The following is a 25,454-nucleotide window of genomic DNA, read 5'->3' on the forward strand; positions in this document are numbered from 1 at the left end:
AATTTTCTCTTCCGAATGCGAAAATATTTTGTTGACGCTCACCTACGTAGGGAGAAATGATCATCATAATAAAATAAATCAGAGCTCGAACGGAAAGATTTAGGAGTTCCTTTTTCCCACGCGCCATTCGAGAGTGGAATGGTAGAGAAGTAGTATGACAATGGTTCTTAATAGGGCGTGCTATAATATCCACGATATATATATATATATATATATATATATATATATATATATATATATGTGTGTGTGTGTGTGTGTGTGTGTGTGTGTGTGTATATATATTACGAGTGGAATATGAACGTGTGGATAATATTCATTCAATTATGTAATTATTTCTTAAAAAGAAGATAGTTATGTAAAACAGAGACAATATTTGACTCACGCTCTTTGTTAATCTATGTCATTCTTTTCTTTTGTTTTGTACCCTTTTGTCGTCTTCTTCTGATGTATATCGCCGACGCAAGACGCGAATCGATTTGAGGTCTGTTAAATGAAAAACATTTAATGTAAAATTATTGTACTTTAATGTTCATTTGCTGGTAAAAATAAGTAGAGCCAAATGCGTTAAAACTATTTATGATTAATTATTGAAAATTCACTTCCCCTTTCAATAATAATTTTGTATTAATTGTTTTATCATAGCTGCAAGAAGCGCAGCAATTGTTAGTTGCGATTATATAGCAACTTCGTCTGTACTTCTAGTTGAAAATTGCATGGGTTTGTGTTAAACTAATTTGCAAAACAATTTAATAACTTTTTTTTAGTGGTGGCATCAATTTAAATGATTATCTATTTACTGGGAAAAGGAAAATCTTAATTAAAAAAGAAATCCTCTTTCTTTTGTTGGCCGCCATCTTAACTTTTATTACAGCGGCAAATTTAAATTACTTGAAACTGCAAACAGTATTCCAATGTGTAAGAAATACATGTGCACCGGTGTTACTGAAGTCTATTTATAAAAGAAAAACCATTAATCGAATCAGACTGCATTTTCTAAGAACAGTGCTGATGGCATTTATTGTTGAACAAGATTTCATTGCTAATGTATGAGGCCATAATTAAACTACGGACGAATCACGGAAAAAAATATTTCTTGCTAGCATATGTCAGTGTTGTGTGCGGGTGGTATTCTGTGGTTCCTTTTCATGATCAATTTGCTAAGAATAATTAAATCCATCGAAGACAAAAAAAAAATTATAAAAGCTCTGATGTACGATCTATAATTTTAGTGATATGAACACAGCTTACAGTCAACATTACTACACTACGTCAGGTGGAATTCTTGTGCAATTTGAACAAAATAATTATCCAGGAGAAGTTGTAGTTTGAATAATGCATTATACATGTGTATAATATTGTCAGTATCATTTACAAAATCAAATCAATGCAACTGCTTTAAAAAAAAAAAACAAAAAAAAACAGAGTGAATTCAAACCCCAGAATACCATAGAATATCGTATCATCCATATTCATTGCACTTGTCCATGTTGATGATACACAAAAACCGCCACAGTGCGAACGCCGCTGACGGCAGTGCAGGTTCTGCAACGTACTCCCATGATGGCCAGAAGGTTAGTGTGGAGTTCTTATGGTAGGGCGTAGCATTCCTCCACCGAGACGGCTGTCAGCAGCTGGATGGTCACTGTTGCATGTGGACGTACTGTAACACGTCTCCCCGATGCATCCCACAAGCGTGCGATGAGATTTAAGTCTTTGGAACGAAAACGTCAGTCCATTTGCCGGTTATCCTCTTGTTCCAAGAGCGCCTCCACCTGCACTGTGCGATGCGGTCGCGCGTTGTCATTCATGAAGACGAAATCAGGGCCACACTGAAACCTTCCCGCCGAATACAATAATTTAACTTACTTTCCATCTAATGAAAGAAAGAAAGAGAATTGAACTTTCTGTGCCTTGCAGCTTTCCTGTCTGGACTTGCTTTTGACAACGTGTCTGATCTGATAGTCCTTAGCGTACACAATTTTGTACGCTTTGTGCCTTTATTGGTAACAATATTAATGTGACTAACCAAAAGAAGATTATTTCGACGTGAACACATAAGCTTACGCCGTGGCCCTTAGTACTGGTTGTCTATGCAGTGAACCTGAAAACATACATATATATTTTACTTACCTTTTGTTTTACTGGGTCGCCTCTGGAGAACGTCATCTGACTGCATTTCTGAATATACTCACTCTGATCTGTTGTTGATAATCATTTGGGTTGGCATTCATTTACTGGGATTGCAAATATGTGAGCTAAAACTGTCCTTATTATTCATTTGCTTTTTTCACTGAAGTTAATGGTGAAAACTTCAATGCCATTATTAAATAAAAAAATTGAGAAAACTCAACAAAAGTCAAATCTTGTGGTTACTGGGTTCAATGAAAAATAATACGATATTGACTGAGATAAACTGATGTATTTTGAAAATGATTGAATATAAATTTTAGCTCTTTATAATGATTCAATTTATAAAACTTTAGTTTGGGGATCGTTTGCATAAAACAGATTAAAAATGTTACAACGAACTTACAATATGCAGTTAGCGTTTAAATACCTTCGATGTCTTCATGACTTCGATTTTTAGTAATTCATAAATAATTAAAAATTATATAATTATAGTATTCTTCAAGTAATATACAGCTGGTGGCGAACAGGCACACCGCTCTGTCTCTACACACAACTTCACTGCACAAAGGTTGACTCAAGAGGGTTCTATCGACAATGCTGCGCGCTTCTCGCCACGCTCCCTATGTATCAATGCGTGGCATCTCCCGCCAACAAAGAGATCGGTGCGGATACTTCACTGTCACCATCAATGTGCAAAGAACTTAAATAAATTTCACAAAACATTTTTCTTAACATTTTTCATACACACTATAATTGTTATTTTCGTATTTCTTAGCTTATAAATATTTTTCATCAGTTTATAACTTTGATTTATTTATGTTTTGGCCTGGTTGATTTTCTATTGACATATTTCAAGATGCATCCCTGAAAAGATGCACGTGGGGAAGAAATACTGTGTCACAATAACATTGACCGGTGAGTGTACCGTGTCCAAAGATTTGGAGGTCAATAAGCCCAGGCAAAATTATGTCTTTGCACAGTATAACAGCTGGACCACCAAAACGATCCTGTTCGACAATGTTCGTGGGTGCGTTGCATGTTCCCACCTCTGGTCATATGAGGCTACGTCCAGAACAATTACTCAGATTGAAACTATTATCCTCTGAGAACACCACGCGATCTCAACCCTCGTTGGTTCTGTCCTTATGGTCTTGGCTAATCGCAAACGGTGTCGCCTATGTGCAGGTGCTCTAAATGGTGCAATGGCTCTAAGCACTACGGGACTTAACATCTGAGGTCATCAGTCCCCTAGACTTAGAGATACTTAAACCTAACTAACCTAACGAAATCACACACATCCATGCCCGAGGCAGGATTCGAACCTGCGACCGTAGCAGTAGCGCGGTTCCGGACTGAAGCGCCTAGAGCCGCTCGGCCCATGCAGTTGCCAAAGGAACATAACTCTCTGGTAGTCGGGCAAAGAGACCACCTCCTTGCAGCCGCCGTACCACCACGGAACGTGAGATTAAGTTCCTTTCAGTGCTGTTAAATGTGGTGGCAGCTGCCCCCGCTGTCTGACGTGGGTCCATTTTCACCTGCTGTTCCTTGTAGCGGTCATCTGCTGCTGTAGCTGACCGAGGTCGATCTTCTTCCCTCCTTCGGGGGGTAGTACATGTAGTTCAAAACGCTCCCCATGTATGTGAAACACTGCTGTGAGCAGTAACAAACTCCTGGGATACACTCGTCACACTTCGTCCTGCTTCCTCCTTCCCGATGATTCTTCCACATTTGAAGTCGTCCAGATGTTGTCCCCGGGCCATGTTGTAATGGAGAACATCACCACAGTGCACAGTAACTGCTCGCTAGTTGACACCCACTGCCTTTTCCCGTTCCTTCAACCGCTTCGTGTTGCGGGGCCAGCCCCATCTGGCGCTATAGTGAAGTTCACCTCATGCCAAATGCTATCAGAAATACCTTATTCCAAGCGCCTTGACGTGGTTCGTGACGTAGATGTAGTTTCCGTTTTTCCTCCCCTGAAACAGTTTTTGGATAACTGCGACGTTGTATAGCAACAACAGTGAATGCAATACCACACCTGCTAGGGACGAGTGTAACAATTTTCCGGATGGTTTTCATGCATCCAGTGGCAGGCACATCGTGCATTTATGACAGGTAAATGAAAAAATTTTTGTCCTAAATGTGATTTTAGCTTAAATGGCAGGGGTAATGGAGCTGAAAGTGCTAAGCTGCTGAGCACGCTAGAAACAAACATTTTAAAAAACATTTCTTTTCTGCAACGGCCTTTAACATTAACAAATGCATCATAAAAGGGAACCATAAGACATTTAACAGATGCCAAATTGTGAAGCGTTATTCAAGTGTCCAATACCAAACGAAATTTTTAATGTTAGCCAGTTAGCCAAACAGAAAAAAATTTTCAATAAGTTAATATCTTAACAAATTTTGAACAGCGAAATATAGGTAGATTTGTAATTAACTAGCATAATTGATGTATTTTTTGCAGATATGTATTTGTTATCATGAGGTACAAAGAACTAAAAACGAAGCCCTCACTTTTCTGCATGTGGAGGCTGTAATTAGTTCCAAACATAAATTTGGATGTTCGTTTGGCCGGATTTCCGGAATCTCAATATGTTTAACATGATTGAAAAAACAGGAAATTCCTCACAGTGTGCGCCAAATGTGTGCAAGCTGTTCCCCTACAACATGCAACCATTTACACTCCTGGAAATGGAAAAAAGAACACATTGACACCGGTGTGTCAGACCCACCATACTTGCTCCGGACACTGCGAGAGGGCTGTACAAGCAATGATCACACGCACGGCACAGCGGACACACCAGGAACCGCGGTGTTGGCCGTCGAATGGCGCTAGCTGGGCAGCATTTGTGCACCGCCGCCGTCAGTGTCACCCAGTTTGCCGTGGCATACGGAGCTCCATCGCAGTCTTTAACACTGGTAGCATGCCGCGACAGCGTGGACGTGAACCGTATGTGCAGTTGACGGACTTTGAGCGAGGGCGTATAGTGGGCATGCGGGAGGCCGGGTGGACGAACCGCCGAATTGCTCAACACGTGGGGCGTGAGGTTTCCACAGTACATCGATGTTGTCGCCAGTGGTCGGCGGAAGGTGCACGTGCCCGTCGACCAGGGACCGGACCGCAGCGACGCACGGATGCACGCCAAGACCGTAGGATCCTACGCAGTGCCGTAGGGGACCGCACCGCCACTTCCCAGCAAATTAGGGACACTGTTGCTCCTGGGGTATCGGCGAGGACCATTCGCAACCGTCTCCATGAAGCTGGGCTACGGTCCCGCACACCGTTAGGCCGTCTTCCGCTCACGCCCCAACATCGTGCAGCCCGCCTCCAGTGGTGTCGCGACAGGCGTGAATGGAGGGACGAATGGAGACGTGTCGTCTTCAGCGATGAGAGTCGCTTCTGCCTTGGTGCCAATGATGGTCGTATGCGTGTTTGGCGCCGTGCAGGTGAGCGCCACAATCAGGACTGCATACGACCGAGGCACACAGGGCCAACACCCGGCATCATGGTGTGGGAAGCGATCTCCTACACTGGCCGTACACCACTGGTGATCGTCGAGGGGACACTGAATAGTGCACGGTACATCCAAACCGTCATCGAACCCATCGTTCTACCATTCCTAGACCGGCAAGGGAACGTGCTGTTCCAACAGGACAATGCACGTCCGCATGTATCCCGTGCCACCCAACGTGCTCTAGAAGGTGTAAGTCAACTACCCTGGCCAGCAAGATCTCCGGATCTGTCCCCCATTGAGCATGTTTGGGACTGGATGAACCGTCGTCTCACGCGGTCTGCACGTCCAGCACGAACGCTGGTCCAACTGAGGCGCCAGGTGGAAATGGCATGGCAAGCCGTTCCACAGGACTACATCCAGCATCTCTACGATCGTCTCCATGGGAGAATAGCAGCCTGCATTGCTGCGAAAGGTGGATATACACTGTACTAGTGCCGACATTGTGCATGCTCTGTTGCCTGTGTTTATGTGCCTGTGGTTCTGTCAGTGTGATCATGTGATGTATCTGACCCCAGGAATGTGTCAATAAAGTTTCCCCTTCCTGGGACAATGAATTCACGGTGTTCTTATTTCAATTTCCAGGAATGTATATCACCTTTTTGTAGAGTCGCTGCAGAGAAGCTGACAGAGATTCAGAGCACTCTCTTAGCCTTGAGGTGGGAAACTGCCCCTAAAGGTCGAATGATCAGCAATTATCAACGGCATGAGAACGCAGAATGCGATGGGAACCTCTGTATTGTAGACACATAATGTGTATCCACAGGACATGTGCCACGTAACTGAAAAACGTCATGATATTCTCTCCATTAGCAAAAGATTTCGAACTAGTCCCCCATTCGGATCTCCGGAAGAGGATTGTCAAGAGGAAGGAGACCATGAAAAAAAGATTGCATAACCAACGAAAGGATGACGTTCTACCAGTCGGGGCGTGGAATGTTAGAAGTTTGAACGCGATGGGGAAGCTAGAAATTCTGAAAAGGTAAATGCAGGGGCTCAGTCTCGATATAGTGGTGGTCAGTAGAGAGAAATGGAAAGAAGACAAGGATTTCTGGTCAGATGAACATAGGTTAATATGCAAAGAAGCAGAAACTGGTATAACGGGAGTAGGATTCGTTATGAATAAGCCGTGGGTTGCTGTAAACTCTTCAGTGATAGGGTTGTTCTCACCAGAATCGACAGCAAATCAACACCGACAATGACATCGCAAGCAGAAGATGAAGAGACAGAGAGTATGTTAGGATACTGAGCAACTAATTCGGTTCGTAAATGGACATTAAAATCTAATACTCATGAGGAACTGGAACTTGGTTTCAGGAGAAGGTGTAGAAGAAATGGTTACGGGAGAATATGACTTGGTATTAGGAATGAGAGGGGAGATAGGATAGTTGAGTTCTGCAATAAATTTTCGTTAGTAATAGCGAATACTCTGTTGAAGACTCACAGATGTGGGAGGTATACTTGGAAGAAGCTGGGAGATACGGAAAGATTTCAGACAGATTACATCACGGTCAGGTAGAGATTCCGAAATCAGATAATGGATTGTAAGGCGAACCCAGGAGTAGATATAAATTCAGATCACACTTTATTTGTGAATAAGGATAGGCTGAAGCTTAAGAGACTAGTCAGGAAGAATCAGTGCGCAAATATGTGGGACACGGAAGTACTAAGAAATGAAGAGGTTTCTTGAAGTTCTCTGAGGCAAAAGATAATGCGATAAGGAATATCTCAGCAGGCAGTTCAGTTGAAGGGGAGTGGACATTTCTAAAAAGGGCAGTCACAGAAATTTTAAAGAAAAACGTAGGTACAAAGACTGTAACTGCGAAGAAACCACTAATAAGAGAAGAAATACTTCAGTTGATCGATGAAAGAAGAAAGTACAAAAATGTTTAGGAAAATTCAGAAATGAGAGCCACTGAGAAGTGAAATAAGTAGCAAGTGCAGGGAAGCTCAGGCGAAATGGCTACATGGCACATGAAGAAATCGAAAAAGAAATGATTATCGGAAGACCTTACCGGCATATAGGAAAGTAAAAACAACCACCGCTGAAATTAAAAGAAAAAGTGGTAACATTAAGAGTGCAATGGGAATTCCACTGTTAAATGTGGAGGAGAGAGCGGGTAAGTGGAAAGAGTGCGTTGAAGGCATCTCTAAGGGAGAAGACTTGACTGTTGACATAATAGAAGCAGAAACAGGAGCCGATATGGAAGAGACTGGTGATCTAATGTCAGAATCAGAAGTTAAGAGAGCTTTTGAAGACTTAAGATCGAATAAGGCAGAAGGGATAGATAACAGTCCATCGGAATTTCTAAAGGAATTGAGGGAAGGGGCAACAAAATGACTATTCACTTAGATGTGTGGAATGTATGAGTCCGGCCATATACCATCCGACTCTCGAAAAACACCTCCCACACAATTCCAAAGATTGTAGGAGCCTGTCAGGTGAGAGGATTATCACACAATCAGCTTAACAGCTCATTCATCGAGACAAGAATAATATACAGAATGTGTTAGGTGACGATCAGTTTGGCTTTAGGAAAGATAACGGCATCATATAGGCAGTTCTGACGGTATGGTTGGTAATGGAAGCAAGACTAAAGAAAAATCAAGACACGTTCATAGGATACGTTGACCTGGAAAAGACGTTCGACATTGTCAAATGGTGCAAGGTGATCGAAATTCTGAGAAAAATAGGAGTGGGCTAAGGGAACGACAAGTAATAATCAGTATGTATGGACGCCAAGAGGGAACAATATGAGTGGAAGCCCAAGAATGAAGCGCTCGGATTACAAAAGGTGTAAGACAGAGTTGTAGCCCTTCGCCCCTACTGTTCAATCTGTACATCGAAGAAGCAATGGCGGAAATAAATAAAGGTTCAGGAGTGGAATTAAAATTCAAGGTGAAGGTATATGAGTGATGAGATTCGCTAATGACTTTGTTGTCCTCAGTGAAAATGAGAAGAATTACAGGATTTGCTAAATGAAATGAAGCCTAATGAGTACAGAATATGGATTGAGAGTAAACCGAAGAAAGACGAAAGTAATGAGTATTATCAGAAATGAGGACAACTATGAACTGAACATCAGGAATGGCGATCACAAAATAGATGAAGTTAAGGAATTCTGTTACCTAGGCAGCAAAATAACCCACGACGGATGGAGCACGGGGGATATAAAACGAAGACTAGCATTGACGAAAAGAGCATTCCGGCCCACAACAAGTCTACTACTATCAATCATAGGCCTTAATTTCAGAAAGGAAATTCTGAGAAGGTAAGTTTGCAGCACAACATTGTATGGTAGTGAAACATGGACTATGGAAATACCGGAAAAGAAGAGAATCGAAGCATTTGAAACGCGGTGCTATAGAAGAAAGTTGAAAATTAGGTCTACTGATACGGAGGTTCTCCGGAGAATCGGTGAGGAAAGGAACGTATGGAAAACACTGCCAACCTGGTAGGACACGTTTTAAGACATCATGAAATAACTTCCATGGTACTAGAGGGAGCTATAGAAGGTAACATCTGTACAGGGGAACAGAAGTTAGTTACAAGTGTTACTCTGAGATGAAGAGGTTAGCACAGAAGTGGAATCTGCGGTGGACCGCATCAAACCAATCAGAACATTGACGACACAAGAAAAGAAAAATCGTTAGTGCGTAGTGTTTTATAGCGAAACGGAAGTGTTTTAATTCGTATAATATTTCATCAAGGTGAACACATTTTTTTTCGAGTACGCTTTCATGATTTCCACATCAGTTCTGTATTACTTCTGTCTATCTGTCTGTCTGTCTCTCTCTCTCTCTCTTTGTTGTGGTCTGGGAGACGTCCACTCTGATGAAAATCTCGCTGACGCTGAAAAGGACGATTAAAGGTGTCCTGGAAGGACGGATGCTTGTTTGCTAGGGCAGCACACACCCACTGAAAGTAGCATATAACAGTGAATAGTAAAATATATTACCCAAATTTGGTAACGCTAGTTACAGCAATTGTAGAATGCAGGTTTAGCCTATCTGTCCTGCCTCAACTACAGTTCCATGGACACAAACTAAATAATGTTGTATGAACTAATGTCGGAAGAAAACTAATTTTCTGTAAAAAAAAATGACAGTTAATTATCTACGCAGGCAGTCTCTGTCCATACTCGATAATTCTATTCACTGTGCTATTTCTGCTGAAGGCTAACCACTGTGGCAGCTGTTTCTGTCTCCCTCGACGACTTGGCGACTTGACGACACGACGAAGGTTCTGCAGGAACTCCCTAGCAAGACTAGGAATGACACAAATTCTGCTCGTACGCAGTTACTTGAGGGCGCGTCTCTCTCCCTCATGGCAATGCCACTCCAGTGGGCGTGATTGTCGCGGGCAGTGTGATTGGTTTGCGCTAAGCGATATTTCAGCTGTGGACTGACGTCCACGGTACGTCTGGTACCAACTGTCGCAAACTACGAGGGATATTCCAAAAGTAAGAGACGATCGGTTGCGAAATGGAAAATACGGTGAAAATCTGATGAAGCTTTGCACAGATGCGTTGGGCACTGTGTCAAGTACGCCCGTCGATCGCATCATGTCGCTCTTTTCAGTTCTGAGCTCACAGTGAGAACGTAAAGATGGCTAGAAATTAGCGCCTCCCGCCAAGTATGAGGGCCTGGTGAAAGATTTAACCTGAAGCTATGCAATCCACATAACATAACTGTCATGCGGTTCGTTCTACATGACAATTCTCGGCCGTACTCTGCAGGGGCAATTAAGAAGCTCCTGCAGCTTTTTCGATGGGAAGTGTTTGGTCATTCACAATACAGCAGTAATTGGCTACCCCTGAGGTTCATCTCTGCTCAAATGAACCGCTGGCTATGAGGGCAATATTTTGACACAGACAACGAGCTGCAGTCCAGAGTAGAAAATTGTCGAAGAGCACCGGCGGCTGTCTTCTGTAACGAGGGAATTGAAAAGTTGGTACAACGCTACGACAGACGTCTAAGTCTGAGCGGCGACTGTGTAGAGAAGTAGCTGGAAGGTGTACCTAACCGTTGCAAATAAAACAGTTTTTATTTTCACTGTGGTTTCCATTTCGCGACCTATCGTTCCTTACTTTCCGAATAGACCTCGTATGCTTGTGTAGATCTCTGTACACCACACTTGTGTTTACGCATAGAGTCTTGGTGCAACGTCATCGACAGCCAGAAAAAGATATCTGTTGAAGGACTGGTAGAATAATAAATCCTCCGCAGCAGATGATGCACATGTCTGTATTTTAATGCACGCTGACACTGATGCATCTTAAAATGCTGGAGCAGACATGAAAAGGACCTACCAAGCATGGTTTCAGTCGCAAGACCTTTATGTATCCCAGAAACTAACGCACCTTTGCGATCCGTGCTATAGTGAAGCTGGCATCTTATTAACAAATCAACGTAGCCAATTAAATCCAGAACACGTTAGTGATATGCTGCTGATCAATAGTACATATAAGTTTTCTTCTCTTGCAAATAAGCGAAAAGTATGTAAAGTTACAGCGGTAAATATACTAGTTTATTGGCGTGTTTTCTTTATAAAGACAGCCGTCGCCTATGTTTCAGGTATAGTATTTATTTCAGGTGTACGTATTATTGTGTTAATGATAGAATAAATCTTCTGTCTGGAGTCTTATTTTTTCCTGTGATTGTATTGAAGTATAAAATTATTTCCGCGTGGTGTATGAAGTTGACTGTGGAATGTAACCGTTCTTGAAAAAATTACTTTTGTGTTAAAGAATAAAGAGAGGGTAAAAAAAGAAGAGAGAAAGGCGTTGGATTTATACAGTGCGGTGAGTCTTGGCGAGGTGCTGTGGGACGTCAGCCAAGACCAATCATGACACAATAGACCTGCGACGTGTAGATGCTAGTGGGCATTGATTTATATCAATGGGAAAAGTAGAAAATTTGTTCCAGACTGGGATTCGAGCACAGCTGTCCTACTTACTAGGCAGATACTCTAACCCTGAGCCGTCCAAACACAGTGCTCATTGCAGCTTTATCGATTACCTAAGCACGCCTCTCACCAGAACCAAATACTCAACTTACCTACACACTACTGACATAGTGCCTGTGCTTATTACTCTCATTACTCGCCGCGTTTCGCCGATTTCCGTAAGAGTCCGAGACTGGTGTGCATCGACACTGAAGGATCATTGACCAGTCTCGCCATTGTCAGAAAGAACAGTCACCATGTACAGGGTGGTCCATTGATCGTGACCGGGCTAAATATCTCACGAAATAAGAGTTAAACGAAAAACTACAAAGAACGAAACTTGTCTATCTTGAAGGGGGAAAGCAGATGCCGCTATGGTTGGCCCGCTAGATGGCGCTGCCATAGGTCAAACAGATATCAACTGCGTTTCTTTTAAATAGGAACCCCCATTTTTATTACATATTCGTGTAGTACGTAAAGAAATATGAATGTTTTAGTTGGACCACTTTTTTCGCTTTGTGATAGATGGCGCTGAATAGTCACAAACGTATGGCTCACAATTTTAGACGAACAGTTGGTAACAGGCTGGTTATTTAAATTAAAATTCAGAACGTAGGTACGTATGAACATTTTATTTCGGTTGTTCCAATGTGATACACGTACCTTTGTGAACTTATCATTTCCGAGAACGCATGCTGTTACAGCGTGATTACCTGTAAATACAACATTAATGCAATAAATGCTCAAAATGATGTCCGTCAACCTCAATGCATTTGACAATACGTGTAACGACATTCCTCTCAACAGCGAGTAGTTCGCCTTCCGTAATGTTCGCACATGCGTTGACAAGGGGCTGACGCATGTTGTCAAGCGTTCTCGGTGGATCACGATGGCAAATATCCTTCAACTTTCCCCACAGAAAGAAATCCGGTGACGTCAGATCCGGTAAACGTGCGGGCCATGCTATGCTGCTTCGACGACCAATCCACCTGGCGTGAAATATGCTATTCAATACCGCTTCAAACGCACGCGAGCTGTGTGCCGGACAGTCATCATGTTGGAAGTACATCGCCATTCTGTCATGCAGTGAAACATCTTGTAGTAACATTGGTAGAATAGTAGGAAATCAGCATACATTGCACCATTTAGATTGCCATCGATAAAATGGGGGCCAATTATCCTTCCTCCCATAATGCCGCACCACACATTAACCCGCCCAGGTCGCTGATGTTCCACTTGTCGCAGCCATCTTGGATTTTACGTTGCCCAATAGTCCATATTATGCCGGTTTACGTTACCGATGTTGGTGAATGACGCTTCGTCGCTAAATAGAACGCTTGCAAAAAACTTGTCATCGTCCCGTAATTTCTCTTGCGCCCAGTGGCAGAACTGTACACGACGTTCAAAGTGGTGCATAGAAATATGGTGCGGTTACAATCGATGTTGATGTAGCATTCTCAACACCGACGTTTTTGTGATTCCTGATTCTCGCGCAATTTGTCTGCCACTGATGTGCGGATTAGCCGCGGCAGCAGCTAAAACACGTACCTGGGCATCATCATTTGTTGCAAGTCGTGGTTGACGTTTCACATGTGGCTGAACGTCTCCTGTTTCCTTAAATAACGTAACTATCCGGCGAACGGTCTGGACACTTGGATGATATCGTCCAGGATACCGAGCAGCTTACATAGCACACGCCCGTTGGGCATTTTGATCACAATAGCCATACATCAACACGATATCGACCTTTGACGCAATTGGTAAACGTTCCATTTTAACAAGGGTAATGTATCACGAAGCAAATACCGTCCGCCCTGGCGGAATGTTACGTGATACCACGTACTTATACGTTTGTGACTATTACAGTGCCATCTATTACAAAGTGAAAAAAGAGGTTCAATTAAAACATTCATATTTCTTTACGTACTACACTAATATGTAATAAAAAATTAGGGTTCCTATTTTTAAAAAAAACGCAGTTGATATCCGTTTGACCTGTGGCAGCGCCATCTAGCGGGCCAACCATAGCCCCATCTGGTTTCCCCCTTCATGCTAGACGAGTATCGTTCTTTATAGCTTTTTCGTTTGACGCTTTTTCGTGGGATATTTAGCCCAGTCACGATCAATGGGCCACCCTGTATATATGAGATGTGGCCGGAAGATGACATACTGAACTGAAGAAACTGGTTGTGAAAATGAAATAAAATAACTTCTCAAATCTCACGGCTGTTTGGTGATTTTCCTTATTAAATATTACCGATGTTGCCATTTCGTTATGTATAATTATGGCGAGACTGCCAGTGATCTCTTCTTAAAGAACAGACACCAGATATGTAATTAAGACAAGACTGGCTACTGATCTCTACATTGCTGATGCACACCACGCTCGAACCGTTACACGAATCGGTGAAATGCCGCGAGTAATGAGGATAGTGGCAGGAGCACTACGACAGTTTGCAGACAGGTTGATAATTTGGGTCTGACCGTAGGCATGCTTGGGTGGTCCATGAAGTGACGACAATCACTGTGTTTGTATGGCTCAGTCATTAAATCATTCACCTAGTAAAGAGGAGACGTGGATCCGAATTCGAGTATGGCACAAATTTTCAACTTTCCGCATTGATAAATGAATAAGCAGTAAGAGTTACGTTTGATTGATAATGGCTTCAGGATAAAAATGGTGTGTTTTTACGGGCATGTCCGAAAGAACATACACCACACACACACAAGGCTGCTCACGCTCCGTTATTCACATGTCCGGAGTCCGAACATCTGACGTGGAGCGAGTACTTGACCGAGCAGGGTCATGTGGAGCCGGACAAAGGCGGCTCGGTCCCCCATGTAGCAGCCGAGCCTCTACCGGTCAAACAGCGAACTGCAGCACTCCCCGCTGTACATTCCTGTGCCCTCGCAGGCACGCCCGCTACGCTCAGCGTTAGTCTTCTCATCTGGTCTCGAGTGTGCGTTTGACGCGATGACGCAGGTAGTAGAGGTGGCTGAGTCTGTGGAATCCGCGCAGTGTGGGAGGCTTTCTAATGAGCGGTGATTGCGTGCTGTTGCCTCATTCGCGCTAGAGCCTGGCCCTTTGCGGTATACGGTCCATTCAGCCGCTTCTGGAGAGCGCCGCGCCGTTCTAATTGAAGTGTGCGCCGCGAGTTGTATGCACACTTGCGCACTGGCGACGCTGCTACATTTCTGATGCGAATACACAGTTGAGCGTGGAATTGGAGGATTCCTAAATCTAGGCACCCACGGCAAGCTTTGCCCCCCAGAGTGAAATAACAGAAGTAACTCATTGGCACATCATGCGTTTTAGAAGTACTAATGCTTCTAAAAAATTTGCACACTGGCAAAAATTTGAAATACTCCTTGTACAGGTTTGACGAGGGCAATTAGGTCGCTCGTGGTCTTGTCCATGCTGAGAAAAGATTGATCAGTGACATCGATCTCGAGGATTCTACGAGGAGCGTTCAGTAAGTAATGCATCACATTTTTGTCTTGGCAAGTTTCAGTTGAAAAATGTGGAATTTGTTGTGGACCATCGTGGAATATTCCCACTTCAGCCTCTATAGTTTCATGACGTTCTGGTGGTTGGTGGTGCTATACGTAGTCTTCGAAATGGCGTCTGTGACGGCGGTGCCTTCCAAGCAGAGAGCTGTCATTGAACTTCCTTTGGCGGGAAACCAGAGCATCGAAGACATTCATAGGCACTTGCAGAATGTCTACGGTGATCTAACAGTGAATAAAAGTTCGGTGAGTCGTTGGGCGATGCATCTGTCATCATCGCAACAAGATCGCGTGCCGGTATGCCGCGCACAACTGTGACTCCTGCAACATTGGAACGCGCAGGCAATCTCATTCGATGTGATCGACGGATCACAATCAAATACTTCGCTGCTTAACTAGACGCCTCCGATGACAGTGCTGACACACTCGTCCACCAGATGGGATACTCAAAGGTACGAGGGGTGTCCAGAAAGTAAGTTCCGATCGGTCGCGAAATGGAAACGACTATGAAAATCCGATAAAATTTTGCACAGATGTGTTGTGTAGTGTCTCTAGATGACCCTAGATAGCACCACGTCGCTCTTCTCATTTCTGGGCTCACAGTGAGCGCGCAAAAATGACTAGAAATTACTGGCAGAATTAAAGTTGTGAGGAGGGGGCGTGAGTCGTGCTTCGGTAGCTCAGATGGTAGAGCGCTTGCCCGCGAAAGACAAAGGTCCCGAGTTCGAGTCTCGGTCAGGCACACAGTTTTAATCTGCCAGGAAGTTTCATATCAGCGCACACTCCGCTGCCGAGTGAAAATCTCATTCTAGAAATTACTGTCTCCCGCCAAGTACGAGAGCCTGGTGGCAAATTTCGCCTGAAGCTATACAGCCAACATTATATAACTGTCGTGCGGTTTCTTCTTCAAGACAATTCTCAGCCGCATTCTGCAGGGGCAGTGAATCGTTTTCAATTGGAAATGTTTGATTACCCACAATACAGCCCGTTATTGTCTGAGTTTCATCCCTGGTCACATGAACCGCTGACTATGAAGACAACATTTTGGCATAGACAACGAGCTGTAGATCAACGAAGATAATTGACGGAAAGTACTGGCGGCTGCCTTGTATGACGAGGGTATTGGAAAGTTGGTACAACGCTTCGACAAATGTCTAAGTCAGAACGGCGAGTACGTAGAGAAGTAGCTGGAAGGTGCAGCTAACTGATACAAATAAAACATTTCTAATTTCCACTGTCGTTTGCATTTCTGATTTCCACTGTCGCTTCCATTTCGCGATCTATCGGAACTTACTTTCTGGACACCCCTCGTATATGTCCGCTGGTTTCCTCGCTGCCTAACGGAAGATTATAAAGAGCAACGAAGGACCATCTGTGCGGAATTGCTTGTGCGTTACGAGGCTGATTGTGACAAGGTGATGAAACATGGGTTCATCACTTGGAACCAGGAACGAAACGGCACTCCATGGAGGGCGTCAACCCCCCCCCCCCCCCCCTTCAGCTGGTGAAGTCATGGCAATGATTTTCTCAGTCTCTGAAGGGGATATTCTGTTTGATATGTTTCTTCATGATGCAACGATTAACTCTGAAGCGTACTCTGCTATCGTCAGGAAATTGAAGAAACGACTTCAGCATGCTCGACGCCACGTTAATACAAACGAACTTCTCCTTCTTATGATAACGCAAGGCCTCACAAGTCTGCGCACCAGGTAGGAGCTCACAAAACTTCACTGGACTGTTCTTCCTTATCCACACGACAGCGCAGATCTCGCACCTTGTGACTTCCATCTGTTAGGCCCAATGAAGGATGTACACCGCGGGAAGCAGTAAGTGGTTGATGCGGAAGTTACTGGTACTGTAAGACGTTGACTTCGACGTCAACCGGTAGAGTAGTACTATAGTGCATATCGGCCTTCCCAGCGAAGTGCCGGTCGTTACATTGAATGGAGTTTATGATGAAAAATAGGATTTTGTAGCTAAAAGAGTGGTGAATAAGATGGACTATTGCAATCCTGAATAAAACGCACCCTGCTTTCAGAATATATTTATTGAAGAACCCTTGTACTGAGTCACTAGTAAAAACATTGCCATTGAACACTTCGTCAAAGTAGGAAACAAAGGAAAGAGTCGAACTGAGCCGTGGCGGCCCGGTTTGCTGGCATAACTACGTCTGGCACCGGTATCGATAGTCACCTCCCTTGTGACTGATCTTTGGTTGGTGTGGAGGCTCGGCGCGGCGGAGTGAGCTGTCAACGGCACGTGACGCGAGGAGGAGGGCTTGAGCAGCAGTGTCTGGCGGCGGGGTTTGGTTGGGTGGATTAGGATTTGACAACGGATGTACTCAGTCGGATCTCCGAGCGACTTGTCGAATGTTGGGCAGCCGCTAAACAAGGTGACGAAGGTCGTGCTCTGACGGGGCCTTCTTCTGTTATTTGAAAAGGAGGTAAAAGGATAATTGACAGGAGAGTGCACCGTAACATACCGACTATTGACATTCTGGCCAAGTCGTTTTATTGTTTAAGAGATAATTGGCGCAATATTATTGTCTTGTTCAGTCGATAATAAGTAAGCCATGTGATTCTGTTAACTGGTAAATCGCTTGTGTGCACCCGCTTGGGGTGCGATGTTATGAATTGGAGTGGTAACACCGATGAGTGACACTGTACCCGGTGGTAATGTCATGGTACTGTATCAGGTACTGGCTATGAATCTGAAATCTAATTGTAATTTAATGAAGAGTATTTATTCTACCTTACGTTGGTGTGTTTTAGTCATAACTGAATCACAAAGGGCTACTATTGAGTGAAATTTTCTGCCTTGCTTAAGACTTTAACTGCAACTCCTCTGTTTGTACCTCCACCTTATCATTTACATGTACTCGATTATTATCTTACCTAAACTGAGGCGTATGTATTTATTGTGTACGACAAAATCAATTCTAATTACCTCTGTCAATCTTAGTGAGTTTCCCCTTATCTGATTAAAAGCCTTGTGAAGGCGTGTATACAGGGTGAGTCATAAATGAGGAAAAATATGCCGTGAAAATTGTCACACACTGAGCTACAAACATAAATTCGTTTTCTGCATGTTCCTACGTCAATAAATGACAATGCAATTGAATGGTAAAAATCTGGAAATATGAAGTGCACTTTTGGGTGTTACTGTGCGCTGGTCGAGGAGCATGAAAGGAAAGCAGTGGTTGGGAAGGGGGTGAGACAGGGTTATAGCCTCTCCCCGATGCTTTTCAATCTGTATATTGAGCAAGCAGTAAAGGAAACAGAAAAATTTGGAGTAAGAATTAAATTCCTTGGAGAACAAATAAAAACTTTGAGGTTCGCCGATGACATTGTAATTCTGTCAGAGACAGCAATGGATCTGGAAGAGCCGTTGAACTGAATGGACAGTGTCTTGAAAGGACGATATAAGGTGAACATCAACAAAAACAAAACGAGGATAATGGAATGTAGTCGAATTAAGTCGGGTGAAGCTGAGGGAAATAGATTAGGAAATGAGACACTTAAAGTAGTAAAGGAGTTTTGCTATTTGTGGAGCAAAATAACTGATGATGTTCGAAGTAGAGTGGATATAAAATGTAGACTGGCAATGGCAAGGAAAGCATTTCTGAAGAAGAGAAATTTGTTAACATCGAGTATAGACTTAAGTGTCAGGTAGTCGTTTCTGAAAGTATTTGTATGGAGTGTAGCCATGTATGGAAGTGAAACATGGATGATAAATAGTTTAGACAAGAAGAGAATAGAAGCTTTTGAAATGTGGTGCTACAGAAGAATAATGAGGAGATATTGAATAGAATTGGACAGAAAAGGAATTTGTGGCACAACTTGACTAGAAGAAGGGATCGGTTGGTAGGGCATCTTCTGAGGCATCACCAATTTTGTATTGGAGGGCAACGTGGAGGGTAAAAATCGTAGAGGGAGACCAAGAGATGAATACACTAAACAGATGTAGGTTGCAGTTAGCTACTTGGAGATGAAGAAGCTTGCACAGGATAGAGTAGCATGGAGAGCTGCATCGAACCAGTCTCTGGACTGAAGACCACAACAACAACGTGCGTTGGCATTGGCCAAGGGGACAGATCGACAACAGGGCACAACATATGAGTGTTGTAGGTATTCTAGTCGCTCACGGGGAGGCGAGGCATGCAGCGTCTAGCGACGGTCTGCGCGACACGGCGAGCAGTGACAGTGGCCACATCTATCTCGTACCGGTTACGCTGCTCGGTATTATGTATCGTGGCTAGTTGGCCTAGGGGAAGGAACGTGAGGAGGGGCTGCACTACTGTACATACATGTTTTTTTTTCTTTATTGTGATTTTAAAACCTGTGGAACAGGTAGGCTGGCAGCAGCACAATACGCCGCTCTTCAGCCGAAGAGAGTACAATGATATAAACAGAGAAGAGACATCACTTGGAAAAACGGCGGGAAAAAACAGTAGACACATGAACAAAAAAAAACATGAAGCCGTTCACACTCGATGACAATCCACACTACGAACTGTTGACACGACGCACAAACACTGAAGAAGACGACGGCACTGGTGAACGATGGAGTGTGACGGTGAACACTGAACACTAAACATGACGGCACACACGAAACACTGATGGCGGTGATCTCCGGCGCGCGAATGTCCACTTAGCGTGTGCGAGTCCGGGGACCTGCCAAGAGGGGAACAGGGGTGAGGTGGGGGAGAGGGGAGAAGGGGATACCAATGGCTGAGGAGGTGGGGGCAGGAGGAGAGGGACGTGGGAGGGGAAGCCCGGGGGAGGAGGGGGGAGAAACGGAGGAGGGAGTGAAAAGGGAGAGAAGGGAAGGAGGGTGCCCAGAGGAGCAAGCACAGGAGGAGGGTGGGAGGATCACAGTTGGTAGGAGGGGTAGATGGAGGGGAGGAGGGCATCATCAGGGAGGGGAAGCTGGCGGAAGCCACCTTGGGAGATGGTAAGGAGAGTGGAGAGATGGAGACCGGGTGGGACGAGCGAATAAAGGCGTGGCAGTGGGCGGTGGTGGGAGAGGATCGGGGAGATGAGCGGGTGAGGAGGATCGAGTTTGCGGGAGGTGTACAGGATCCGTATCCTTTCAAGGAAAAGGAGGAGGTGGGGGAAGGGGATGAGATCGTACAGGATCCTCGTGGGGGAGGGGAGACGGATGTGATAGGCGAGGCGGAGAGCATGGCTTGGATTGTCCGGAGGTGGGGAGTCCAGGAGAGGCGGCGGTCGAAGGTGACGCCAAGGTACTTAAGGGTGGGAGTGAGGGCGATAGGACGGCCATAGATGGTGAGATAGGAATCAAGGAGGCGGAAGGAAGGGGTGATTTTGCCTACAATGATCGCCTGGGTTTTGGAGGGATTGACCTTGAGCAACCACTGGTTGCACCAAGCGGTGAACCGGTCAAGATGGGATTGGAGAAGGTGTTGGGAGCGCTGTAGGGTGGGAGCAAGGGCAAGGAAGGCGGTGTCATCGGCAAACTGGAGAAGGTGGACGGGGGCTGACGGCGGCGGCATGTCCGCCATGTACAAAAGATACAGAAGGGGGGAGAGGACGGAGCCTTGGGACACACCGGCAGAGGGGAAAAAGGTGTAGGAATCTGTGTTATGGATGGTGACATAGGAAGGACGGCGGGAGAGAAAGGAGCCGATCAGACAGACGTAGTTAATGGGAAGGGCGAAGGTTTGAAGCTTGAAGAGGAGACCGGAATGCCATACGCGGTTTAAGCACTTTCGAGGTCCGGGGAGAGGAAGATTGCGGAGCGACGGGAATTAAGCTGTTTGGAAAGGAGATGAGTGAGGTGAAGGAGAAGGTCGTCGGAAGAGAAGGACGGCCAAAAGCCAGACTGGGTAATGGGAAGGAGGCAGTGCTGGCGGAGATGCTGGTGGATGCGTCGGGTGAGGATAGATTCCAGGACCTTGCTGAAGACCGAGGTATGGCTGATGGGACGGTAGGAGGAGACGGCGGACGGCGGTTTGATATGTTTAAGGAACATGAGGATACAGGAGGTTTTCCACAGGTCGGGGTAGTAACCGGTGGACAGGACTACATTGTAGAGCCTGGCCAGGGTGGAGAGGAAAGAGACAGGAGCTTCACGAAGGTGACGGTAGGTGACATCCTGACCAGGAGCGGTGTGGCGTTTTGCACGGAGTGTAACAATGAGATCCTGTGTAGTGATAGGGGCATTGAGTTCCGTGTGTGCAATGTTGTCCAAGTACTGGAAACCAGGAGTGAGGGGAGGGACAGAGGTGTCAGTGCAATCGCGGATATCCGGGAAGAGGGAGTAATCGAACTGGGGATCATCGGGGATCGAAAATACATCTGAGAGGTAGGAGGCAAAGTGATTGGCCTTACTAAGGGTGTCAGGGAAAGGGTGATCATCATGGAGAAGAGGATAATAGGGGGAGGGTTTAGTTCCGGTAAGGCGACGGAAGGCCGACCAGAACTTGGATGAGTTGATTGGTAGGGTAGCATTTAAATGGGTGCATGTCTGTCACCAGTCCCGGCGTTTCTTAGCCGCGAGCAAATTACGAATGTGTCGCTGGACTTGCCGGTGGCGTCATAGTGTGTCTGGGTCACGCGTGCGGAGGAAGGCACGGTAGAGACGATGGGATTCACGGAGGAGGAGGACGACCTGTGGGGGTAAGGTAGGACAGTGGGGGTGGACGGCGACAGTAGGGATATGGGCCTCCACGGCCTCAGACAAGGTCTGCTGGAGAAAGGAGGCAGCATGGGTGACATCGTCAGGGTGGTGGTAGGTGAAGGGGGAGCTATCGACCTGGGTGGAAAGGGTATCCCGGTAGGCATTCCAGTTGGTTCGGGAATAGTCATGGACGTACTTGGGGGGGGGGGGGTCATTACGAGGGTCGGGGCGGGGGCGATGACCGTCTGAAACGGTGAGGAGGACAGGGAGATGGTCGCTACCAAAAGGCTCCAGGACATCCACTGTTATGCGGCCAAGGAGGTTGGGGGAGGAGAGGATAACATCAGGAGTGAAGTTGGATTTGGGACGGATGTGCTGGGGGATGGGGATGAGGTCGCCTTGAAGGGAGGAGAGGAACCGATGCCACCGCCGTAACTGGGCAGCGGAACGACTATGGATGTTGAGGTCGGCGGCACATTGGAGGAGAAGGTACAGTCGATGTGGGAGAGGAAGTCGAAAGGAATAGGGACGTTGGGGCGGACATAGATGGTGGCGCAGGTAATGGTAAGGCCGGGGAAGAAGAGACTAAGGATCAGGTGTTTGGTGGGGTCGGGAAGCAGAGGTTGGAGCTGAACGGGGATCTGGTGGTGGTGACCAATGGCAACTCCACCACGCGCAATTGGGAGGGGATTATTGGAGCGGTGGAGGAGATAGGGTGAGGTGTGTATGGAGTGGTGGGGTTGGAGGAAGGTTTCATTGAGGAGGAAGGCATCCACGCAGTGGGTGGCAAGGGTGTGCAGGAAGAGGTTCTTGTTGGCGGGAAGGGAGTGGATATTGTTGAAAAGGATACGTTGCTGTCGCACCATGACAGGGATTTAGACGAGGGTGTCAAGACGGGAGAAGGAGAAATGGGCCTGGTTGTTGGGGTAGGTGACGTACATCTTGAGTTGGAAAATGGAACAGGCGGCGAGGGAGATCTGTTGGAGGGCATGGGGGCGCTGAAAGGGATGAACATTCTGAAGGACGATGGTGAGGGACCTGATGATGTCCTCAGCGGTGGGGGGGGGGGGACGAAGGGAATTGCCAGGAGGGGTGGGGGCGTCCAGAGGACGGGCCGGGACGGTGAGTTCAGGAGTGGTCGGAGGGGGTCGGGCGTTACACTTTTGGGAGTGGGAGGGATGGGGGAGATTGCAGGTATTGCAGGCGGGAGGGGATTGAAGGTTAGGGCACTGCCGGAGGAAGTGCACTTGCCTACAATGCGGGTAGGTGGGGGCCTCGCGGCACTCAGCTGTTGGGTGTGCATTATAGCGCAGACACCTCTGGCAGCGCAGGGATTGAGGAGGGGAATGGGAGGGGTCGACCCTGTAGCGCTGGTTGAAGAGGAGGGCACCCTCCTTCAGGAGACGGTCAATGGAGGGGGCGTCCTTGGAGAAAACCCGCATAAGGTGAGTGGGGCCGGCCGAGTTGAAAATGCGGCAGACCGCCCGCACCTCCAGCGTGGGATGCGCCTTGAGCTCCGCCAACACCTCCTCCTCCGTGATCGACGGACTGAGCCAAGTGATCACAGCGGTGAGGGTTGGCGGACGACGTGGGGGTTGGGGTTGGCGGGTAGGAGATGGAGAAGGAGCAGGGGTGAGGGAGGCGTTGGGGCCAAAACGGGTGATGGGGAGGCAGGAGAGGATGTCAGTATGGAGGGTTGGGCTGGAGTAGAAGATGAGAACAGAATCCCGTCTGGGATTGAGGAGAGAGATGGGGGCACCAGGGAAGTGTTGGTGGAGGAAGAGGGAGAGATTCCAGGCGTCGAGAAGGGAAGGATCGGGACGGGAGAGGAGGTATTTGTATAAAGAGAGGGGGGAGGAGGAGGAGGAGGAGGAGGAGGAGGAGGCAGAGGGAGCAGGGCCAGGTGGGGAGACATCCATGGCACCCTGGGTGGGGGAAGGAGGACGGGGTGCGGCCTTTTTGGGAGCGGAGGAGGTGGTGGTGCCACTAGGGCGTTTTATGGCGGCAGAAGGGCGGGTGGTGATATGAGGGACGGGAGCTATAGGGAGGTGGTGGGAAGGGACAGGTCCCGGCGTGGAAGCAGCAGTCGGCGCCAGAGATGGTGACGGTGAAGGCGAAGGCGAAGGCGACGGCGACGGCGACGGTGGCGGCGGTGACGGCGAAGGCGATGGGGAGAGCTGGGCATGGACAGTGGCCCGACAGGCCACCACCCTAGCTGGAGCGGCAGTGACAGGCTGGGGGAGTGGGGGGAAAGGATCAGATCGAGAGGAGCGGGAGGAAGAAGCTGGAGAGGGGGCGACAAAGAGCGAGGACGAAGGGAGAGTGAGAAGAGGTGGGATGGAAGGAGGGGGGTGTGACTGGGTACACCATGTTATAGTGGTGGTGGCGGCGGAAGGGGAAGTATAAACTATGGCTATGGTGGTAGTGGTGGCGGTAGTGGTGGGGGTGGGGTGGGGGCGGACATGACAACAGGAAGAAACAAAAACGCACAGGACGAAAAAGAAAGGACACAAACTGGGGACAGACGAAGACGGACGAAGACCAGGGACGGCGACGGCGACGGCGACGGCGACGGCGGGTGGCAGGAACGCCGCAGCTGCTGCTGCTGCCGTGGACGGGGCCGGGGCTGCTGCTGCTGCTGCTGCTGGCTGGCCGGCTGGCTGGCTGGACCGCTGCTGCTGCTGCTGCTGCTGCTGCAGGAGGACCGGCTGGCTGCTGCCGGCTGGACCGCCGCTGCAGACCGGGACCGGGACCGCTGCTGCTGCTGCTGCTGCTGCTGGACGGCTGGACGGCTGGCTGGCTGGCTGGCTGGCTGGCTGGCTGGCACCTGTAATACTCCTAACGCTTCGATTAGAACCGAAAGGTCAATCGAAGGGTGGTATCCTTCCGGATTACCGCCGAAGATGTGTACATGCATGTTTTATAATTTGGTTTTGGTGTCCCAGACTTAGTTTTAAGAAACGAGTACATAGTTGCAGAATACAAAATACAACTACACAGGTATGTGGCAATTAATACAAACGAATACAGTACAGCTGTACAAATCGAAAGTAACATAGAAACACATGACCAGAAGCTGCAGTGGTGTCTTATAAGTACTGTTCGAAATGACGGCTACGATGTGTGTGGCAGAGTTGAACTCTTCAAGGGAAGGATTGCTGAACACGATCCAACATGTCTGTATCTCTTTGCGTAATATCACAGGCATGCTGTATTCTGCGTTGAAGGGTGTCTACATCAACAACCTCTCCTTCATAAATCACAGAGTTTCTAGGCGCTACAGTCTGGAACGGCGCGACCGATACGGACGCAGGCTCGAATCCTGCCTCGGGCATGGATGTTTGTGATGTCCTTAGGTTGGTTAGGTTTAACTAGTTCTAAGTTCTAGGGGACTAATGACCTCAGCAGTTGATTCCCATAGTGCTCAGAGCCATTTGAACCATTCGACTACATTCCATTATCCTCGTTTTGCTTTTGTTGATGTTCATCTTATATCCTCCTTTCAAGACACTGTCCATTCCGTTCAACTGCTCTTCGAAATCCTTTGCTGTCTCTGACAGAATTACAATGTCATCGGCGAACCTCGAAGTTTTTATTTCTTCTCCATGGATTTTAATACCTATTCCGAACTTTTCTTTTGTTTCCTTTACTGCTTTCTCAATATACAGATTGAATAACATCGGGGAGAGGCTACAACCCCGTCTCACTCCCTTCCC

The sequence above is a fragment of the Schistocerca serialis genome, chromosome 4, assembly GCF_023864345.2.
Source record: "Schistocerca serialis cubense isolate TAMUIC-IGC-003099 chromosome 4, iqSchSeri2.2, whole genome shotgun sequence".
NCBI lineage: Eukaryota > Metazoa > Arthropoda > Insecta > Orthoptera > Acrididae > Schistocerca > Schistocerca serialis.